The following is a 23467-nucleotide window of genomic DNA, read 5'->3' as shown; positions in this document are numbered from 1 at the left end:
GGAGTGGTTAATAAAGTGCAGGTGTCTTCTCTTCCAGGAAGGGGCCTATCACCCCGCAAGCTCTTTTTTAAAAAGGCTTTATCAGAGCCACTGTTGTTAAAAGCTCATTGTACTGCCCTCCTAGACCTTTGTAATTAAAGAGGTGTCTGATCCATGGTACAGGTACTAGACATACAGATGAACCAATGAATGAACCAGCACCTTGAGCAGGTTGAGAAAATAGAAAAGCCCCACTGGCCTTGCTGTTTTTGTTCTGTATCACAATCTGTGTTGTGTTATATCCGAAGGAAAACCAAATCAGATTGTTATTAAATTAAAGCTTGCCAGTGGGTTCACGTTGCTCTTTTTCCAATGGCAGTGTAGTCGACTAAACAGCATTTCTCTTTGTTGAGAAAGACTGGGACCACACAGACAGGCCTCAGGCTTTGGGTTTGAGGTGATTGATGCATGGATGAAACTGTGTAGCAACAGTCTATTAAGCACTGCCTGAAAACACCCAGCGGGAACTAGTTTTTGATTATTTGCCTCCACCCAGATTGTCCTGACTTTATCCATCTCTGGCCTCCTCTAACATGGTCTGATTGTGAGGACTGGTAGGCGTAAAAATCTTGGGTTTCTTACACAAAAAATTAGCACTGTGCTTCTGAAACAGTCCGTCTGCACCCAAAGCCTTTCCTCACAGCTCGTTTTCACTCCCCAGATGATCGGGATGGTAAATATAAGAGGGGCTGGAGACAGAGGGAGAGCAGAGGTGGCCGTAGCAGATTACATAGAAAAACACAAGTAGAGACTGAGGAGTCGAGATGAGATGGAGATAAGGAGTTATAGCAAGAAAATGTAGATCAGGTTTTAGTGGAGAAGAAAAACTTGAAGGAAATGAAAATACATTTGATCTGCACCGGGAAAGGATAGAAAGAAATACTAGTAAAGCAGTAGAAGTTTTAGATTGATGAGTGCAAGAGAGAGGTAGGGAAAGACGAACCTCACGCAGCTCCAGCCCCCGCATTTAATTGTTTTGTTTGGCCAGGAAAAGCCCCAGATGCCTGTAGTCAAGCAGTGGCTTGACCCTTCCTTTGGTTAAGAGCTGTGAGCTGTGAGGGCACTGCACAGAGGGCTTAAGCAGTAGGCCTTGTATTCAAAGCCCTCTTTTCTCTGTTTTCCCCCAATGGGAGGTGCAGAGCCTCATATCTGTCAAAGTGTCACAGGACTAGCTGTCTACTACTGCCCCGTCCCTTATAACCACGATTATCCAGAAGCCCCCTTCTCACCGTTTCTCACGGCCATTAAACATGCACTTGTCAATCTGGTTCTTGTCTCGTGACCGATGCCCTCTCAGTCTTGGCCTCTGGTTTCAGCCTGATCAATACTCCAGATTTTCTACCTCAGTGATCCCCGACCATATGCTTTTGACAATCGCATCTATGCATGGTTACGTCTGTGCATAACCAAATTTGAATGCTTAATTGCTCTTATAAAATCAGTTGCATCTGCATTTGGTCGGAAAACAACTGCTTAGTCATGGGTGCGTAGTCAGAGATCACTGCCCTGCAGGCTGAAATGACATGCATGGATTATCAGAGTATAGCTAGAGACTGAACTAATGTAAAATGAGGTTGTGATTAGTCACCAAAAGACACATCTGTAGTGACACAACAAACACAACAGATTAAGAGTTGAGAGTAATGATTGTTTGGGTTTATGAAGTTTCACTGGGACCAAGATGTGTTGCTCAGGAGAGACAGACGACTTACTCATCAATGATCATAAACAGTGTCAATCATGCTGTGAGAAAAATGAATAAAGCGGTACATCAATCCCTTTTGAATAAAATGCTGTATCTTGTGATGCTGCTAAGCTACGGAGTATCACATTTAAACATTTAAATGAAGAACTAAACCACCAATCAAAAAGGTACCTTTCTGTTTGTCATAACACAGAAATTTGTTTACACTTTTTTTTAATTTACACTTGTCGACTCTCTCCCTTATTAAGTTTTATCCCTTAACTTGAGCTGTTTTCGCCCTCAGAAGTTGTCAGACATTGTTTTTGGCTGCTAATGATGCTACCTGGGACTGTGTATGGTTGCTTTCAGATTACTTAGAGTGTCAGCAACAACAAAGAGAAGAGTGAGAACAAGACTCTGCGCTAATTGCTGTAAGTACCGGGCTTGTGTCTTCAGATGTCAGGATGAAACGCGTTAGCATGCGCCTCCCTCTCACTCTCTTTTACTTACCTTGATGCTAGAGCAGCAGTTATTTTCCTCTTTTTGTTGAAAAGCTATTCTACCTCGCCAAGAGTACACTGCTTGTGTTGTGTAAATTGGCATATATTTCTGGCAAGCAGTGTCTGAAAAATTTCAGACTTTGACCTTTTGAAATAACACACTCAATGTTAATAGTGTTTAATTTGATCTACAAATAAAGCATGTGGTTCCACTGTATGAACTACATCACAAAGTCTGCAGGCTTACCGAAGGACTGTTGTAAAATAAAATGTGCTTACATTAATCTGTGACCCAGTAGTCTACATTAGCACATATTGTATTGTACATGTATATTGTCATGAAAACTCATACTTCAGCACCAAGTCGATGCCAACGTGCAAAAAATACACCAGTACCTGCTTTTTTCCCAGTACCATGAATGGAGCTTAAAGGGATAGTTGATGAGTTTTTTTTTTTTTAAAGTATATTTTTTTTGGCATTTTTGCCTTTATTTGATAGCATATACAGTATAGATAGACAGGAAAGGGGGAGGCAGAGAGAGGGGGAATGACATGCAGGAAAGGTCTGCCCGACACGGGATTCGAACCGGGGACGCCTGTGTTGAGGACTGTAGCCTCTACATGGGGCGGCCGCCTTAACCACTGCGCCACGCACCGCCCCGGATAGGTGATGAGTTTGATGAGGGACAGGGGACCTTGTACCGTTCACCTCCATTGTGTTCACTGAGCAGCTCACTTCTCTGCCCCGCAGATCTCAAAACAACATGCACCGATAATTAAAGGTGATGAACCTACTCGAAAAAAAAAAAAAAAAAAAAAAAATTTTTAAATTGAGTGAACGAAAAATGTTAATTTAAGAAGGGTAGGCAAAATAAGCTGATGCTTCAGCCTACACCTTTTCGGTCAAAGTAAATTGATTTGCTTGTTGTGTTTTTTGTTCTGATTTATTTTGTTTTGTATTTATACCTTTATATTTGTCTACTGTATTTGTTTTTATGAGACCGAAATAAACATACTAAACTAAACTAAAACTAAACTACTCGATACTTGGCGAATTTGCCAAAATGTTGAACTATCTCTTTAAATGAAAGAAAGTTTGATGTGGAACTGTTTGATAAGGTAGTGGATGGTGTGTAAGTGTTTTTTTTTACCATGGCATTGAATGAGTATTGAGAATCGTGGAAATTCACTAGTACTGGTATCGACTACTGATACTCTGGTATCGTGACAAACCTAGCACATGTGCAAGGTTAGCAAGGAGAGAAAGACTGAGAGAATTCCCCCAAAAAATTCCAGGGTTAAAGGAATAGTTCTCCAAAAAATGAAATTCAGTCATTATTGACTCGCCCTCATGCTGATGAATTGCATCTGGAGACCCGGGAGGGGGGTTCGTAGCCCAACGATATCCTTATATGAGAGTAATTTCGAGTAAACTCTGGACTATATCCCTTCAGGACACTTGGATTGCAGCGGACGAGCAGTGTGGAGGAATATTACAAGGTTTTTGTGTAGTTTTATGGACCTTTTTGTGTCGGGCGCTATTGACTCTCATATAAGGATTTCGTTGGACTACGAACCCCCCCTCCCGGGTCTCCAGATGCACTTTGATGGATAAAAAACTACTCCAGAGTATTCATCAGCATGAGGATGAGTCAATAATGACTGAATTTCATTTTTTGGTTAACTATTCCTTTAAGATATCTTTACCCAGCACCCGCAGGACTTGATCTCGGCATCACCGTGGAGACGCAGTGTCAGGAGAAGACAAGAGTCTTTATGGTGACTCGGCTGTTGCGCGGCCCCCCCTTCTGCCGCTGACGTTGTTTATAGTGTGAATGAGCAGGAAAAGAAAAGATCGAAACATGTTTTTGTTGTCAGGCTGTTGTGGGCTGGAGTTTATGAGCTTTGAGGCTAGGGATGTAGTAGCTGTGATTTATAGCTTTCATTATCAAGGTCTTAACACACTGCAGGTTCCCAATAGGCAGACCCACACACAAGCAAAAGATACACACTTGTGGAGGCCTGCGACTGTGCCAGATTGTGGTTAGACCATGGTGCTAAACAGTTAAAAGTTTTTATTTTTTTAAATTTTTTTTTAAAGGTGCAGCTTTAACCACTAGGATTAAATGTTAATGCAGGCCTGGGTCCATCTCAGGAGGTGAGGTGCAGGTCACTTTCAGAGACACACGCAGCTACACACACTTGCCTGGCTACCTGAATCTTTGATATTTGTGCTTCTCCTGTGCTCGCTGAAGTGCTGACACATGGCAGCCTGGAGACGGAGGGGAAGTGAAGAGAACGGAAAGGTTTTTCCAGTTGAACTTGTGAACTCCAGCCGGGGACTCTACACTTCTCCCCCTCTTTTAACGTCTCCTCATCTGTCTCACTTAATATCTTTTTTAGATTTCTTTCTCCAGCATTCCCTTTGCCCCTCAGCTCCTCTTTACTCTGGTTTTACCTGTTAACACCCTCTTCTTCCTCTCTCCTCTTCACCTTCCTCTCTCTGTCTCTCTCTGTCTCTCTCTATCCCCCTGTCTCATACTTTTTGGACTTGAGCTCTGGTGTGATTTACAGACATAGCAGAGGATCTGCTACTTCGGTCATGCTTTCCCTCCTTGCCACATTTTCTCAATTCCCCACTGTTCACAGATGATTCCCAGGCTTTTTCAGGCACACACAGACTTTCTCATTTTATTTCTTCTCCTTTATTTCTTTCGTTTTATTTTCACAGTGATACTTGGCTGAAACACCGACCACATTGCTGCTATGGCACTTAGCTGTCCTCTTCTCAATAGTCTTTTGTTTAGCATTAACTCTCCCATTAGGCTGTCGGTGTGTGTACATTTGTGGAAAATAACACAAAGTTGTGTGTAAACAGGCTTTTTTTTAAGGCCATTATCATGATGATAGTAAGTTGGAGGCTTTTGTGGCCATTGGGTGAACTCCCTCTGGCAAGTCAGGAGCTTCACGAATAGCTTGGCCCATTAAAGCTCACTGGCCGTCACTGCATGCAAACACACTCACGCACACCAGGTTTCGCTGACTAGCACCAGCACCAGCAGCTAAATGCAGGCCTAATCCAGGCTCCATTCTGAAGAAGGTTTAACCGACAAATAGATTTGACACAGCGGCTCCGCCAGCCTGTATCCCTGTTTTCCACAGGGTTGAAGAGTGTGGGAGAGGAAAACGGAGGCTTATGTCCCCATGACAGAGGAATGTGAAAAGCAGGCAGCTGAGACTTGATAGAGAGCTGTGGCCAAAACAATGAAGATAGGTTTAGAACGGGCATAAAGTGAGGATAGGTGGCAAAGGAACAAAGCTGCTTATGCTGGCTCGCAGTGGCTTTGAAATGTCTTTGAAATGAAATCCACAGAGAATTTGATGCACTATGAGTTTCTGCATGTTCTCTTCCCCAAACTCCTTCTTGAGGCTGCGTTTATTATGCACCTCCACTCCCTCTACGCATCACGACCTACTCCACACTTTATTGACTCACTCCTATAATGTGGGGAATTCTTTTGGCACGGGGTGCCAGGTTGGTATTTTTATAGACCATTAATAAAAAGGTGTTGATTTTACATCAGTGTGGTGCATTCTTTAGAAACGACTTACCAAATACTTAAAGTCTGGACTCCACACTGACATTTGGTCTTCTAATGACTATATATGGACCCGCAACTGAAAATAGTCCCCAGCAAATGTAGTACTTACTCCTTTTTTTGTGTAACATTTACTTAAATCCAGAGCGCCCATTTGTTTTGAGGAAATTGCAGAGCCTTTTATGTGAAAATGCAACTGTGTATATAATTGGAATCCATTTTTAAGTGCACGATTCCTGCAGAAAGGACTGAGCTCGGCCTTGAGAGTCACAGACGGGGCAGAGAGGTTGTAAAGTACTGGCAGTGCTGCGTTGTTGGACTAGGGTTTGTTGACCTTCTAAAAAACACTCAACAATGCCAAACTCATGCTCTGAAAACAAAACATGCGTAACTTTCAGGATCAAGTTCCTTTTTGAATTCTTGGGGTGCCTCCAGTGGGGTTCCTAGTAGGGATTTTGGTTCTGATCGGAGAAGAACCATGACCATCAGTAGTGGACTGGGAAGAGAACCAGCCTCCTGAAGGCTCCTCTGTATTCTTCTATGTCCAGCCAGACATCTGGACGTTGTCTGTTCTACGACCTGCAACTTGAGCTAATGCTCTGTCTGAATCCACTATACCACAGCGTGATTTGTATTGTCAAGCTGTCTCCAAAACCCTGCCAAAGAACACATTCTTCTTAATCACAGCCTCCTTTTTTTTTTTTTTTTGTCATGTTGGGTTTGTTTTATAGCCAAGGTTGACGGAGGAAACATACCTCAAATCTACATTAATAAGATCTTTTAGTAGCAAACCCAAGTTAAAATTTATGGAAAGCTTTGTATTGAATTTGAAATTGATACTTAACTCTATTAGTTTGGTATAATCAGATGTAAAATTAAATAAAAATAATTTGCCTTGAGTTCGACTTTATCATTTGGCACTCTCTTTAAATCCTTGGTAATTAACGGGAGTATAGCATCTGAAGTAGCTAGATTGATATGATTTTAATTCTTAATTTGAAGTATGGTAAGCAGCCCTGAGTGTAGCATGCACCAGGGGTTGGTGTGAACCCATCTGGAGATGATAACCCACACTATGGCTTTACCAGCCATGACCTGCTTTGTCCTCTTCCTTTTTCCCCCACCCTCCTCTTTTCTCTCTGCTCTCCTAAATGTGCATCTCCTCCCCTGTCATAGCGCTCAACAGATTTCAGAACATGCTTTGTCTGGATCATCATGACTCCTTTTCTGATCCGCCTTCAGTCCTTCAGTCTGTCACTGTACTGGTGAAAGTTGCAGCAGCTCCCTCTACTTCTCCAGACAACTTCCCATCATATTGTATTTAGAAAAAAGAACAGAATAAATGATAACTTACAATTATATGTTCAATAAATCATTTTTAGGTTATCTAGCCTACTTGGCAACCAGCGCCTCAGAGTCACAGACAGCATTTTGGATTTTCTTATGAACTTTTTGCCAAAGCTGTCAAAAGCGGAGAGTTTGGTTTCATGTTTAACTCCCCTGGGTCGTGTGTGAACCCACAGTGCGAGGCCGGGCTTTTATAAATGTGTTGAAACGGGGCTCGCAATCATTAACTGGTATTACAGAGCATGACTAATGGACAAGTTCCTGTGAGAGTGTGGCCTTGCTAAACCAGTCCAATCGAACTTAGTCCATGAAGCAGCAGTCACCGGCTGCGTCCCAGTGGATAACTGAAAGAGGTGGAAACAAAAGGTTGTCCGCATTGTTACTGTACTGTAGATCTCATTAAAGCTTGTATTCTCCCCTCCACCGCATGCCTTTCTATTATCTCCTAAATATCCAGGTCAGGAATGTGTAAGCTGTCCGTCACTTTTATCATTGTTTTCCCAGCCAGAAAACAACAAGAGAGAGAAAGAAGCTGTTTTTTGTTAATGGATAAGCCGTTAAAATCCATGTCCATATGGAAGCAGTTTTTTCTTTGGCTCCCTATGTTTGTCATCCCTCATGCTGCCTGGAAAAGGTGTGGGCAGTTGTCCTGAATTGAGAGTTGTGTAACACGGCTACAGCAGCAGCCTATAGCCTACCAGCCCAAGCTAACACCTGCACGTCTCTGATTTCTTGTCTAGCGGGGAGTGGAGACTGGAGAGCGAGAGATACAGTATGATAGAAGGTTTTGTTGGTGTATATTTGACTCATCCATGGGTTATGTTTGTCCTTTCATCAAATAAGCAAATGTGGATACTAGTGGTAGACTGAGTGAGCGAATGCACACTCAGCAACTGTGTGTATACATATGTTCTAGTTTGCCTAGAGTAAAAGGTTTTCCCCCAGATTGACATGAGTATAGACCATCAGCAAGCCTCATTAGGCTTAATGCCATCATGGAGGAGCAGACTACAGAGAGGTCCAAAGGTCCAGGTCAGCAGTCTGCACTAATAGTCTGGTATGTGTATGATATGGCAATGAAGATGTCTGCTTTAAGCTCAGAAGATATTATTAGGTTTAGAGACAAATATACTGGTTTGGGATTAATGATTGGAATATGAAAAAGTTATGATAGGCTGTTAAATATAGAAATAATGGATATTTTCCATCCGCAGTCCTGCAGGTTGTTTTGCTCTACATTCTCAACACTTCAAAACAGCATATTATTAAAACTATATTAGATATCTAGCATATTGTACATAATTGCAGGGTTCCTGCAGCATATTATAGTTGGGGTTGTGCCGCCTTGCCTGAAATAAAGGCTGCCCCCGCTTGTGCCCAGAGGAATTATCACAGTTTTATAACATTTACCTTGAGGTGAAAATGCGCAGAGACACTACTACATCACACTGTGAGACTGTATATTTAATGACTCTTTAACATCCTCCAGTGGCTCAATTGATCTCGAAATGAAATGTGTCAACATTTGCCTGATGAAGCGTAGCACATTACAGTACGTTATTAATCATGTGTTCTCGGTTTGCTAATTAATTTCCCGAATTATTACCAGGTGTTGGAAATGATATTGAAGACTAGTCATCATCAGACCTCTTTCTGTGAGATGAAAGCTTCTTTGGGACTAATTGTGAAACTGAAGTCTGATCTATTCTACAGTCATAAATGAGACAATGAAAACAACACCATAACAATATTTCAGTTAGTTAACACGGCACATAGCATGGTCATTTTTCTTTATAAACAAATTAGTCTTCGACGTAGCAGGTTCAATTAAAGGGGAACTATGCAAGTCCTGTCTTTTTGCCGCTGTTTTGCTAACCCTCCTCCCGGTCATGTGCATTTGTTTTCAACGAAGCCATCGAGAAAGCAATCAATAGAGCAGTACATAACGTTATAATGCGTTATGATGTGTATATTTCTGTAGTCTTATCTGTCATAAACAAGAGATTACTCGGGTGCCACCGAGACAAGAGCTGGTACAACGGTTCGGCAGCACTGATCTTGCAGAGAGCCTCCATTCTCCCTGTAACAAGTTACAAGACATTTATTTAACCATCACAATTACTCCACAGCTGATTAATTAAGGTAAAAATCCTGCATAGTTAAGGTAACAATCCTGCATAGTCCCCCTTTAAGCTCTCAATCAAATCGAGTCAAGACCATGCAAATTGTGTTTGTCAGATCTGTCAAATGATAGGGTGTCGATGGTGGTGATATGGCAAGATATAAAACGTTAAAATTGGTAGTCACGAGTAAAATTCACAAATCAAGTCAAGTCGAATGACTTCGTGGGACCACACAGATGGAACTTATAACAAGTATCTCTGCAGTCTGCAGAGTTGGCAGCCGCCGCCGCTGCTGCCTCGGTTCTCCAGGAAATCCAGCCAGCCTCCACGGAGAGGAAATGAAATACATGTGGTGTTGGTGTGTGCGTTTTTAAAACAAAAAAACAAAAAAAAACAACAGCAGCTAGATGGCTTCTTTTTAGGTGTGAACACACTGGACACTGCACTCTGGTTAACCTTTGCAACCAGCTGCACAGTTTGCTTTTCCAGCCACACAAGATGGCTTTAATGATTATAAACGTGGATCGCTTCTGTAACTGCTCCAATGACTGATATCCATCAGACTGTGACACGTACTGTAAGACTTGTGCTTCATTCATTCATCCTTCTGTCATAATGTTTTTTTTAGAGTCTTCTTAGTGTGTCTGATGATTGTTGCACTTGGATTCCCTCTATCACTCTCAGAGTCCATTAAAGTTAACACTGATATTATTTCTCAAAGGCTTTTTGAGCGGATTTTAACAAGCTGAAACGTTTACGCGTCACCTCTCTAATAAGAGGGAGCGTGTCTTTCGAATTGAATTTGCTTCATTAATTGATCCCCATTTTAACAGTCAAGGACAGTTGAGTTGATTGACAGTTCATATGACAACAAGCTGGATGTCCCATTTCATCCATTTATTTAAACTGTAATAATAAAGCCCATGCTGTCATTGGACCTTCCTGGATCACAGTTAAAAAATTGCGTTATCAAAAGTAAAACTAATTCTCTTTTATATCAGGACTTATTGGAAAAAGCCCATTGTTCTCAGTGGGATTTTACTCTTTGGTAAAAGATAAAAATCTGTCCTTAAAGGTAGTGCTGCAACCAAAACCCAATTTTGACTTCTCAATGCTTTTGAACAGATTAAATCTTGAGGAATATAAAAGAATATTGAAGTATGTGCGGTACCTGTTCACACTGTAATGAAAAATCAGATCCAGTCCACACAGCTAGTCCAGAAAGCTGCTCTCTAATTATGTTTCCTTTTCTTCCAACACCTGAATCAGTTAGCCATTCAACAGCAAATTATACAACAGCTACTTATCAAGCAAAATAACATAATTGACAGATTAATCAATATTGAAGGTAGTAATTAGTTGAAGCCCTAATTTCGTAATATGAGTAAGAGTTTTTAAATGATCGAGTCTGACTGACCTTTAACAGCACGAGTCATTTTAATATCAGATACAGGACTCTTATTTTAACCTTTTTCTAGCAGGTTTGGTTCAATTCAGTTTGAATTGTTGTTGGCTATTTGTACCTTGACTGAGGTGGTTTAGTTTTCATCTGTACCTGTTTAATTGTCAGTAGGACTGTGCAAAAAATACAGACTTGATTTGCACCAAACTTGGTGGTGAGATGTGGCGTAGGTCAGGGACAATCTCTTGAGATTTTGATGCAGATTGTGTTTTTTCCTCAGTGGTCTTATGTTGTTGGTGTATGCTGTTTTGCAAGTCTGCACTCTTCATGCTTCTTTATTCCTTCTAGATTAGTAGTCGATTTAGTCGCCACTTTTCATTCCACTAACACATTTCACATCTCAGTCCTGCTCAGAGCCTTTTAATCAGACCAGACAGGGGTCATATTAATGCACTTTCTACACACTTACTGTATTTTTTTCCCCTGGCGTTTGGCTAACTTCACTATGTGACTGTGTTTTATCTGACAATGTACCATCCTCTCTTTCAGGCTCACCATAAAGCTTTCAGGCTGTGTCATCCACTCTTCACCGACCTTGACAAGATACCGGTCTCATCAGTGAGTATTCAACTTGCCCATCTGGGCTCGGGTTCTGCACAGTTTGGGTTGCATCCATCAGACGGCATCTCTATAGATGTTGTCAAGGTTACAGTAGCTCTTCTGTTGCATTTCAGGCACCTCACTAGTTGGAAGTGAGTGATGCCATATTACAGAGCTGTTACAGGAGAAAAGAAAACTACTTTTAGTCTGTGTCATCATCGCCACCTTGGGTGAAAATTAGCTGTTGATAGATATTTGGCAGTCATCAAGTTTTTAGCAGCAGGCTTCCGTTTTTTCATCCTGTCTTGAACAAATGGTCAGACATTTTTTCTATTTAATTCCAGTTTCAAATTTTTCCTCTTTTAACATTTATTTTCTAGCTATGATTTGCTCTACTTGAGATGGACTAGTTGTCACAAATTACTGTTCATTTTAAAAAGTGGCCTCCACAAAATCGATAAGGAAAACTTATTATTTTATTCCATTTATGATTAAATTCCCTCATTTTATGTCAGATTTGTTATATCCTATTGTTACAGCTACTATATTAGAAAGGTAGTACAACTCAATTTACTGTAAATGTTATTTTACCATTGTACATGGTCAAATTAAAAGCTTCACCAACTTGAAATATGGAGTTATTCTGCTTAGACATCAGACTACAAAAACAATATATAAACATAGCTATTACAATAGGGTCCTCGTCTAAATATAATATAATATAATGTATTAGCCTATAAACTTGTGGAACTATATAGATTTTGAAATGAGGAATAATCTGAATAGAGATAAAGAGTGGTGAGTAGGCGGCCCTTATCTATGAGATTGAAACAGCATGTTTTGTTCCAGTAAATGCTTTGCTTCTCTCTCTGTGTATTTCTTTCCCTCTCTTGCTTCTTTTTCTTTCTCTCTCACCTCCTCCTCCACCCAGCAATGCTGCTCCCCTCCCACACACACACACACACACACACACACACACACACACACACACACACACACCCTCACACACACACACACACACACACACACACACACACACACTCACAGACACATAGATACAGACACTACTATATTCACACAAGTACGAGGGAGCGAGGAGGAGAGAGGAATGAGAGATGGTGGGGAGAGTGAAAGAAAAACACACAAGGGAAGAGACGCAGAGATGATAATAATGAGATAAAGACATCAAACAGAAAGCTTGTGGAAAAACATTAAAGTAACATTAAGCTATCAGAATCCCAGAGTTACACCAGTGGTCAGTGTAGCCACCGGATGTCTTATAAATTAGAGCCCTGGAGGTCACTTCACTTCACTTGTTCTGTTTTAAAAAGGAAAATTCAATCCAGTTCTGCAGTATGAATCTGTGAAGCTGTATGGCGTCTATTCTGTCGAGTAACAAATAAACATTTAGGCATCATTTTTTGTTACTATTTTAAAATAGGTTTGCTATTTGAGTGCCTCCAAAACATACAACAGAGCCCACAATAAGTGGAAGTTCATTTAAAGTACTTCTTGTATTGAAGCCTTCAGGCTATAAAGATGTAAACTATTTTTTTTAACCTTGTATCATCAGGCTGAAATGTGGCCCTGAAGACGGTCTGTGTGTAATTTAATTTGTACCATATTATTTACTTTTAAAATGGTTAACTCTGGGTTTTTGGTTGCACACAGATACATTTCAAGACCACTGCAATATAATATCCTCCAATAACTCTCAACGAGGAAGAAACCAGCACTCGGCAGCGTGTGTCATTTCAGATGACATCAAGTTATAGTGACTGAGGCGAGGAACCATTTGTAGTTATGTTCCACATAGAAGGAAATAGGGTTGGATTTATCTTCACATTAAAGCAAGGAGCTTTTTGTTGCATACTATAATGTCTGTTTTATCAGTTTTACATTGGTTTCTATGGGATTTCGCTAACATACAGCAGTGATTATATAAGGATGTATGATTTTAAGTGGATGTTAAGGATTTACAATAGCTACATTCAGTCTGTTACAATGGGCTGCATGCTGCCTGAATGGAAACGGACTCTCTTTGAACAGAATACTCTCTTCCCGTCATATGTTTGCCCTGGTTTTCCAGGTTTTGTTCTGCCCATAGTGAAAGCTGCACAGCCTTGACAAAGTGTCACTGCCTGTATGACAGGCTTTAGATGTGTTTGCATGTGATTTGAGGGGCCTGTGTCTCAGTATGGACGGTTTCCCCCAGTGCTTCCTCTGCCAGCTGTGTTTCTATGGATGGATGGATGGATGGATGGATGGATGGATGGATGGATGGATGGAAAGGAGTAGAGAGTGCGGAGTTAGATGACTTGAGTGACTACTGACTACCGTACTCACTTTCTTTCTGTATCCATCTCTCTTTCCCACTTTTCAGTCGCAGCATCTCATCTCCTCCCACGTGCTCTCACATCGAGTGTGGAATCAATCCTTCTCACTTCCATTATCTCTCCCTATCTATCTCCACCGCTCTCTCTCTGCCACTTCATCCTGGCCATTCTGTGCCAATCGAATATACTTGCTGTAGGCACAAATGAGCGTGTGTCTCTTCAGTCCCGCAGCAATCATACCACATCCTCATTAGGTCTTTTCTAGTGGCCTGGCTTATCCCGCTTCATCCCCCTTCCCCGGTGTAATTGGGCGAGAACTTCCTCCCACCTGTCACCAGGAGACTCGATACAAATGCTGCAATTTATTCCTTGCTGCCACATGGTTTATTAGCAGTGTGGAGGTTTTTGGCGCCGGTGGCCCTCCGAGTCATCACAGGTCATTGCTGTCCTCTGTCTATTTCAGTAAATGGGTGTATCCCGGCGGTGAGTCAGATCTTAGTCAAACGATCAACACAGCCGCCACCTTTGCTTTACAAATACAGGTGTGCATTCACATCAACCCAATAATACAATAAACAGAACATACCCTGGCATTTACTTGACCTTATATTATGATGTGCATCTACCGCACAACTGTGATTTCTACTTCTTAAAGAATTAACAACATCACTGATGAAGATTTTTTAATGGAAGAAACTAACAAAGGAAAAATTGTACATTATTATTATTGTTTTGCCATTTTCTGCTTGAAGTGAGAGATCAGATTTGTGCAGTATCACTGTTACATCCTTTTGGAAGTATTTTTCTATTTGTTGCAGATATAGTTCATCCTGAGATGGCCTCTACTTTGCAAGATGTAAAGCGACATTTGGTTTCTGTAGCATTTCTCTACGGCAGATGTCACAATGTGCTTCACAATAAAAGCAGGAGCAATATGTGTTCAGGCTCCTCTGAGGTGCTGGAGTATAATTAGCTAATAGTGGCAGCTGCAGGTCGTCCTAATGGAAACGGAGCATGTGTTAAAAAACCGCAGAGCAGTGTTAACACACCCTGCCACTTAAGCAGATAATCTGCCTTTTATTGGAGTATTGCCGAACCAGTTTTTAAAGTAGTTTTATGTTGTTTTTTTTCCTGGAAAATCACTCTCTCCCAGACTTCAGTCCCGACTGTGCGTGGCTCAGCCAATCTCTGCCCAACCTGTCACTTCCTCCGGGGAAGCAGGAAGCGGCTGAGATGTGTTTCCTGCTGGAATGTGAGACGGCTTCCTTGGCTGCGGCGCAGGCTGGCACGGCCCTGGATCGGAAAGCAACAGGAAGGAACAGAGTTTCCTCACTATATATACACTGCACTTTACAGCCACCTGCGTTTAACATCTACTGAAGTCACACCTTTTTGCAAGGTTTAAACGGTTCGTAAAGGGCCTTTTAGTCTGTTCTGTGCAAAGCCTGTACACCTAAAACCCATCCATTTATCTTAATGCCTCATAGCTAATTTCAGTCAGAAGGTGTTTTTCTGTTTGACTTTCACAGCGATCATTATCTGGCTCAAGACAAAGGCTTGACTTGGTCCTTTTTACAGCATAGTTGTGCTTTTATGCTGCATACAGTAGGACTGATTAAGATCCGGTCATGAATGAATGGATGAATGAACTGGCTTTGTGATATGTGGTCATATCCTCATGAGTAATTAGAAGAAAGTTAAGTGAACTTGTTAACTTCTTAAAGAGGAACTATGCAAGTCCAGTTGCTTTTCCACAGTTTCGCTAACCCTCCTCTCGGCCGTGTGCATTTGTTTACAACGAAGTCGGCAAGAAATCAATCAATAGAGCGGTGCATAACGTTATACGATGTTCTGACCTGTATATTTGTGTAATCTTATCATAAACCAGAGATTACAGGTTACAGGGCGCGTTTGTGTCGCGGTGCCGCAGAGATGTGAGCTCTGCATTGATCTTGCAAAGTTGTTTTTTAGCCAAGCGAGCTACGTGGAAGGCAGAAAGCCTCCATTCTCCCTGTAACAAGTTACATGTCATCTATTGAACCATCACAATCACTCCAAAGCTGTTTAATTCAGGTAAAAATGCAGCATAGTTAAGGTAAAAATCCTGCACAGTTCCCCTTTAACTCTATTTTTTTCTCTGCTGTCGTCATTTAGACACGATTTCAGCGGTGGCTCATTAACACAACATCTTCAACCAGCAGTCGTTCTCGAGCTGCTGCGTCATGCAGCCACCAGTGTTTGTCATGTCTGTTAAAATCACCATAAATGCAAGTTAATGAAACACCTCTGCCTGTGTGATTGTCCATGTTGACATTTTAATCACAGAGAAGAGCAGAGGTGACAACGTTTTTTTCTTAACTTTACTGCACTGCAGAGCCCGACCCTCGGTGGGGAGACTTGTTTTTGTCTGTGTGCACACTGAACCACAACATATCTTGTGAATCCACATTAGAGATGGTTTCGGAAAGGCTCATATTTTATTGTTGTGGACAGAGGGCTGATATTGTGGATGTTCTCTCAAGATTGGAGGCTACAGTACATCTGGGAGTCTGTGTGGCTTCAGTCATATATTTCTCTTTCTTATTTGTCATGTGTCACCCTTGTCATTTCTCACTTCCTGTCCGTGCATCAGTCTGTCTTCTCCCAAGCACACACATATATGACAAAAGTAGTGAAGAGTGAGCTGCTTTCATTCTCAGCCCTTCTTACCAACCCTCCTCTCTGCAGTGCTGTTCCTGATCACTGTTGCCCACGCAGAGCAGCGCCATTTTGGAAAATCTGCAGCTCTTTTTCTGATGCCTGTAAATCCACGACTTTCTGTCTGTGACTCAAGAAGTCACCCGTCAAACGCTGCATCGGCTAACCTTTACTCCTGTGGACGACTGTGCTACTAGTTTTAAAAGCCTTATAGAAGTAGAAACGGAGCTAGTGAGACCATGTAGAGGTGCACTTGCTACTGGGAGAAGATGTAATTATCATCTACATTTCTGTTTCTATCCCTGTTTTGAACCATTTCATTTTGTTCCAGTATTTTTTTAATGCATGATATTTGTATTTCCCCCCCAGATTCACTTTTGATATACGGATTTTAGGTGGATTCGCATATATTTGCTGATTTGCACATAGAATAGTGCTTGTATCATGGCGTATAATTTGAGCTCGACAAAGTGTCACCCTTTCAGCAGGATGTTATTTCCTCTTTAGTTTTGATGACAGGGCTGTGTTTTGTTTGTTCTCTCTTACTGATTCTATTTCTTTCTGTGTTGTCTTTGCTTCCCTGTTTTCCTTTCTTCCCACCCCAAAAAAATTCCCCCTCTCCGAAACTCCCCACTAAATGCCTCATCTTTTCCTCGTATCTCCCCTCCATGTTCTCTCTCTCGACGCCCTCACTTCACTCCCTTTCTTTATCTCTCTACAGTACATCAGCCTCCAGCCACCATGTTAATTACACCACAGTTCTTTTTTCTCTATTATTCACCACTCTGCTATTTCTGTCACCCCCCCTCTCTCTCTGCTGTGCCGGCTTTTTGCTACGTTGCCAGCATTTTGCGAGGGTCTGCAGTGGCTGTTGATATGAGGGGGGGGGGGCGTGTACTGGTGCCCAATTCAACAACAAATGGCTGTTTAGCGTCATCTGATTGGCATAGATTAGAAGGCTCTCGGTGGTGATGCGGAGGTGGCTCTTGCAGAGGACCCGGCGGCTTCATCACTGCTGTCGGAGCACAGCTGACTGAGCCGTTAGCACAGAATGTGTTTTACTATTTTAACAACATTTTGCTCTATTAAATGTAATTGACGAAAACAGGGAGGGGGGAAAAAATGGGATGTCATTTATACCTGATTTAATGCTTTTATTTTTAACGGCGCTACCTCACTGCTGAGGTCAGATCAGCCTACAAACAGATGCAGCAGGAGTGGGAAAAAGAATCACTCCTTTTAATGCATTTACAATCCTCGGTGCCAGAAGTCGTAGCACTGATGTGCAAACTTCGTAATTGGAACTCAATTTAACCAAGTTTAATTAATTAACGGGTCTTGACAAGTGCACTGTGTACTCCCATCGCACATCTCTGATAAATTATACTTTTTATTTTCTTTATTTATCTTCATCTCTTCATATTGTGCATCATTATAAGTGCATCATTAACACACACACACAGGCAAACAGACACACACAAACACACACAGATCTTGCAGCTGTTGCCAAATCCCTTTGAATCTGAGGAGCCTGAACAGTGTCCTTCAAGCATGATGCCTGCAGCTTGGTTAGTTTCAGTTGCTTATTTTTAGGCACCAAAGCGCTATAGCAAATGGATTGTAACCTCTCAGATAGGACCCTCATTCAGTCTGTGTGTGTGTGTGTGTGTGTGTGTGTGTGTGTGTGTGTGCCTGAGTGAATGCATGTGTTCTTCACTGTTTACTTATTTATCGTCTTATGGAGACACCCAGGAGTGAACAAGGTGTGACAGCGTGTGTTTGGCAATAAATGTCAGAAAGTGCTGAGGTGTTTCAAACATAGACACGACGGCTCAGCGACTCTGCAATGCTGAGATTCTTAGCAAATTACTTTTCATCAAATCATCACATTAGGCCATGTGTTACTACATTTGGCTCACATCTGGGTTTTGCTATTGAAGTTTAAGCTGCAAACTGTAATAATCAGTGTTATCTTCATGTTTAAGTGTGAACACAAACACACCGTTATTTACCACAACCACATGTTGTCCCATTGTATTGAACATACAACTCCATGGGCTTTATCATAAATGAGATGAATTGCACCTGCAGTTTGATTAAAATTAGAAAAGTGGAGTAGCAGTAATGGTTTCCTTAACACTTGAATACTAACTTTAACTTATACTAACACAGTCAGGGAAGTTCTATATGATATTTATCCTACCAAAACTAAATACATGAATGCATCTTTTCTTCATGTTTTTGACTGAATCAGACCAATGGTGCAAAACTCATGCATTTATGTTCCTGTTGGGCAGGATCTACAGTATGGTACACATATTGTTTGAAATGATGTGCCTCAGCAGTCCATTGAGCAGCCACCTGTCTGGCTCATGGATGGACGGACGGCCTCAGCTAAATTCGATCTGTCGTGAATGAGCTTTCCTCAGCAGAAAGACAGTGAACAGAAAAATCTACATGGCACTATTTCACAATCATAACATTAAGTTTAACTGTAGCCACTGTGTTGTATGTAAAAAAACAACAAAAAACATTTTATTTTGAAGCCTAAGTGTTCCTATCTAACATTGCTCATAATCTTGAGATGACCAAAGCAGGAAACATCTTCAGTAACCTGAGGACAAGTGAGGACACACTCATGGTCCAAAATAGTTGTCCAGAAGTGACTTTTCAAAGGTACACAATGTGTGATAGTTGGAGTTGTGAGGTAACACGGTTACATCACTGTTATTAGCCTATAAATAACAGATCAGCCTGCAGGGAAAAATCATTCTTCCTATCTACCAACCAGCCCACCAGCCAGCTCCCTCCAAAATCTCCCTGCCTGCCATAAATAATAGATCAGCCTGTCATGAGGGCAATTGCCTGTGCGGACCTGATTCATCAGAGCTCACGCGACCCAGATACCACGGTGCTGCGTGAATGGATTACGGCCAAGTAATTCAGTTGTTGAATCTGTGGGATCTTGGCTGGATGTGAATGAGCAGCACTTAAAAAGTTTAGTTCAATAGAGATTGAACTAAAATAGAAGAAGCGTCTGCCAGTGTTACACAAAAAATCAAAAACCAAGGTTGAGCTTTGCAAGTTGCACAAAGGTGGTACATTGTTGTATTGAACTGTCAGGATGTTTTAATATTGTATTCTGCAAATAGCATTCACAGTGTTTATTTTCCTCTACATACTTCAGATATAGGTGTTGTGTGCTGATAAAGAAATATAGACGCAACATAAATAGAAACATCTCTTGCGCTATTGAAGTGCAGTGCAGAGGAGTGGAGTCCCAGACCCCTGAAAACACAGTAGGAGGGAGGCAGGAAGTGTGTGTGTGTGTGTGTGTGTGTGTGTGTGTGTGTGTGTGTGTGTGTGTGTGAGGGTGAAACAGGTATTGGTGTGTTGCTATGAAAGTGGTTTGTGGCTTTGTTTAAACTGCTTTGCCGAGCAGAAGCAGACACATATGTGATCTTGAGGTAAAGTCCCCCTTCCTGTACATATGCATTCTCAATGTGCTGTTATGATAACTTTTTTTTTTTTTTCTCTTCAGCTGTTTGCTCTGGGTACAGTACAAACTTGCACACACACACACAAGCTTGCAACACAGGGGATGTGGGCAAGGCTGTAGCTATTTGTGTCATTGTTGCACGGTGTGGTCCTCCTGAAACACTAAGTGGCACTTATCCTCAGCCCCTCTCCACTAAATCCCCCTCCTGCTTTTTTCCCCTCTTTGTTTCCTGTCACCCCTATTTCTACTCTTCCCCATAGAGAGAGAGGCATCATCATAGCTGTTAATCCAGAGGGACGGACTGAGGGATGTGTGTGTTCATGTTCACTGACATGTGACACTTAAAAGCATCGAAAACCGTGTGTTCACCATCTCACCAACTAGCGACGAGGGAAGTAAAGCTTTCAAACAGGCTTTGTTATTGTGTGCAAGTGCAATATTAGCCAGCCAAGTCAAATAAATTCTTTTTTTTTTTAGATTTAAAATTTCTTTTTTTTTTATCTCCAACAGCAGTTATAGTGTCCTCCCCTCGTAGATATAAATGGTGCAGACAAGATATTACAGCCTCCAAAATGACTCTCTGACAGAACATTAACATGGGTCAGCTTTTGTGAAAGACGAGCTCTTCATGAATCGTGAGTCACAATGAAACTTAATGAGACGTTCAAAAGCCGCTGCTAAAATGGAGCTATGAAACCGATCATATGGATAAAAACAGCGCTCAATTAAGACTTTTACAAGCACGGCAGTAACCTTGAACGCTGCTCCGTGCAGCTCTCCGGTCCAGAGCAGATCACAACCCCAGTTATTATGAGATGTTGTTTGAGGATTTTTTTTTGAAAGATTCCTGTCAACAGTGTCTTTCTTTAGAGTCACTGAGGCAGTCTTGAGATCTTTTTTTTATGCCTTTGTGTTGGTGACAGCAAAGGCTAGAGGCGTTATGTTTTAGGGTTGTCGTTTGCCTGTCCCATCCTCGTGAACGAGAGTTGTTTTCAAGGTAAATTCAGAAACTGCTTGCCGAAAAACTCCCCCCAACGGGAACGCGCATCGAAAACAACTCGTTCTGTTGTCTCATAGCGTGGTGAATGTGCAGGTCACAACTTGTCCACGAGAGCGACGAGTTGTTGGATTGTGTATTTGATGAGTTTGCGCAGCTCTGAGCAACTCACAACTCTGCTCCGCCGTTCTAAAAATAGCTTGCACCGACAATTAAAGGTAACGAACCTACTGCTATGACTATAGGGATTATGGCAATGGGCCAATTTGCCGAAATGTTGAGCTATTCCTTTAAGGTCAGAGTGACCTCACACAACTCGTTCTGCTTTCATGTGAATACAACATCTCAGTAATGCTTAAAGGAAACATTCACTCAAGGATAAGCACATTAGATCAAAGGTCAAGGTCATTGTGACCACACAGAACCACAACAAAGTGCATGTAACTCACTATTTCACCGTGTTGTGATGGCCACTCACTCACACTCATGCATGCATGGACCCCCCCACCCCCCCATCACTGTGTGCATCCATCTCCTCCCACTGCCTCCACTGCCACTCTCTGATAGTTGGGGATAAGGGAGTAGGTGCCACAGAATGCCTCTGCAATTTCACACTCGAGAGAAAAAGACAACACCGGCAGACTTCAGAGCACCCAAAAAGCCCATTTTACATTTCAGTGACTGAGAGAGGAGACCCCACCCACTGCCAAGCTCTGCAGAGGGAGCAAAAAACCCCAGCAAAACCATGTTTATCTTTCCACACAATTACGATTTCACTTTGAAAGGCTCTGAGCTGAAGCTCTAACACTTAAGATGGCCTGCTGCCGAGCAGCTTTCAAAGAGAATAATGTTTGATTTTTTTTCTTTTTCTTTCACTCCTTATCTTCCCTCTGTGTCTCGTCCTGCCATTTCCTCATCTACAACCAGGCGGGCTGAGATGAAAAGATGTTGGACTTTCAAATGGCTGTATAGCATTTAACCGCACAAGGCCGCTACTTGAACATTTTGTCACACAAGAGGTTTGACGTTCCTGCATTTGGTTCAAAGTTCTTGTTCTGCGGGTTGCTGGTGCAGAGCAGTTAAAGAGGAACTATGCAACATTTTTTACCTTTATTAAACAGCTTTGGAGTAAAAGTGACGGTTAAATGGCTTGTTACGGTGCGAATGGAGGCTCGCTGCCTTCCACGTAGCGCCTCGGCCTGTTTTACAAGATCAGAGCCTCCGACCTGGTGTCCGATCCCTCGTCCTGGCAGCACCGCCACACAAACACGCCCCGTAATCTGTAATCTCTTGTTTATGACAGATAAGACTACACAAATATACACATCGTTAAAAACGTGTATGTAATGTCATCCACCGCTCTATGGATTGCCTTCTCGCCAGCTTCGTTGAAAACAAATGCATATGGTTTGAGGGGGATTCAGCAAACCAATGAATAGTTCCCCATTAATGCTCATGAATTGCATTTTCACATACTTTTAAACTCTCTGCTGATAGTTAATAGTGAAGTTTAAATCTTTCCTATTGCAATTCACATACCATTACACCAGCAGTAAGCCATTAATGCCTCTGAGCCTGGGAAAGATGAATGTGATGCAACGTTCCTCATCACGTGTGCTCTTTGTTTGTGTGAGACAGAGACGACAGAGACACTTGTGTGTGCACAATGAATGACTTGAGTCACAATCTGAATCTTTCCCATGTTTTCTTTTTGCTTCCTAGGCCCCATTGTGTCACCTGCAGCGACTCTACACACACACACACACACTAACACAGATGTTTCACCCTTACGGCCACACCTATGCCCAGCAGCATCTTGGCAGCAGGTGCTGGAGAGAGCACATGTCACGTTTGACTCAGCGTGTCTCTCCTTCTGTTTATTTTCTAATTGGCATTTTCCCACCTGCACCTCCTTCTGTATTTGTTTAATTCCTTTTCTCTATGTCCAAAGGCTTCTTCGATCCTCCTCCTGTTTTCCTCAGAGATCTTGGGCTGGGTCTGAAACGTTTCTGTTGCAGGCCTGTGAAACCCATTGAGACATTGTTGTGTTTTTACCAAAACATGACGTGACTTGACTTGACTTACCTGTCAGTGTGGTAATGGTGTCTGTCTGGAGAAACAGGTGTAATGTTATATAAAGCTATAGGAAGGAACATGAAAAACAGTGCATTTGACACAAGCTTACAGTTTTTTTTAAAATTTAAACTATACATTTATTGTTTTTTTTAGTTCACCGTCTCCATATTTCTGCCATTACAAGACAATTCTCTGATCACAAAGTGGTGATCTTCTCTAATCACAGGCCTGGGAAAAGAAACCAGGGCCATCTTCTCCAACTACAATACAGACTGATTAATGAATACTGAATGCTAATCCACCATGCAATTGTCTGAAAATATTAACTGCTTCTAAATTACTGTGCTACAGAGAATGGATAGAAGAAATGGATGATATAGGGTTCAAGCTACACACACGCACTTAGAGTTTTCTTCTCAACTTTTTGTACCGTCTCTTTTTAAGAGCCCGTCTGTGACCATGTCTCCTGTCATCGTGCAGCAGCAGCCTCTGTCTGTCTGTCTGTCTGTCTGTCAGCTCATCTGCTCTGTAATTTTCAGGTGTGTATGACTCATGAAGCGCACAGGAT

The 23467-nt window shown here is 41.8% G+C and overlaps 1 long non-coding RNA gene across 1 annotated transcript in view; it reads left to right on the top strand.

Annotated features, from left to right (window-relative positions):
- The window catches only part of LOC146961368 (uncharacterized), a 42580-nt gene that overhangs the window by 14999 nt on the left and 4114 nt on the right, over window positions 1-23467 (top strand). The window contains exon 3 of the long non-coding RNA XR_015035282.1: window positions 11244-11312. This is a non-coding gene — a long non-coding RNA (uncharacterized LOC146961368). The remainder of the gene's footprint in view (window positions 1-11243; window positions 11313-23467) is intronic.

The sequence above is a fragment of the Trachurus japonicus genome, chromosome 24, assembly GCF_045865225.1.
Source record: "Trachurus japonicus isolate A0001 chromosome 24, Traja_1.0".
Classification (NCBI taxonomy): domain Eukaryota; kingdom Metazoa; phylum Chordata; class Actinopteri; order Carangiformes; family Carangidae; genus Trachurus; species Trachurus japonicus.
This window is presented reverse-complemented; position numbering and strand designations above follow the sequence as displayed.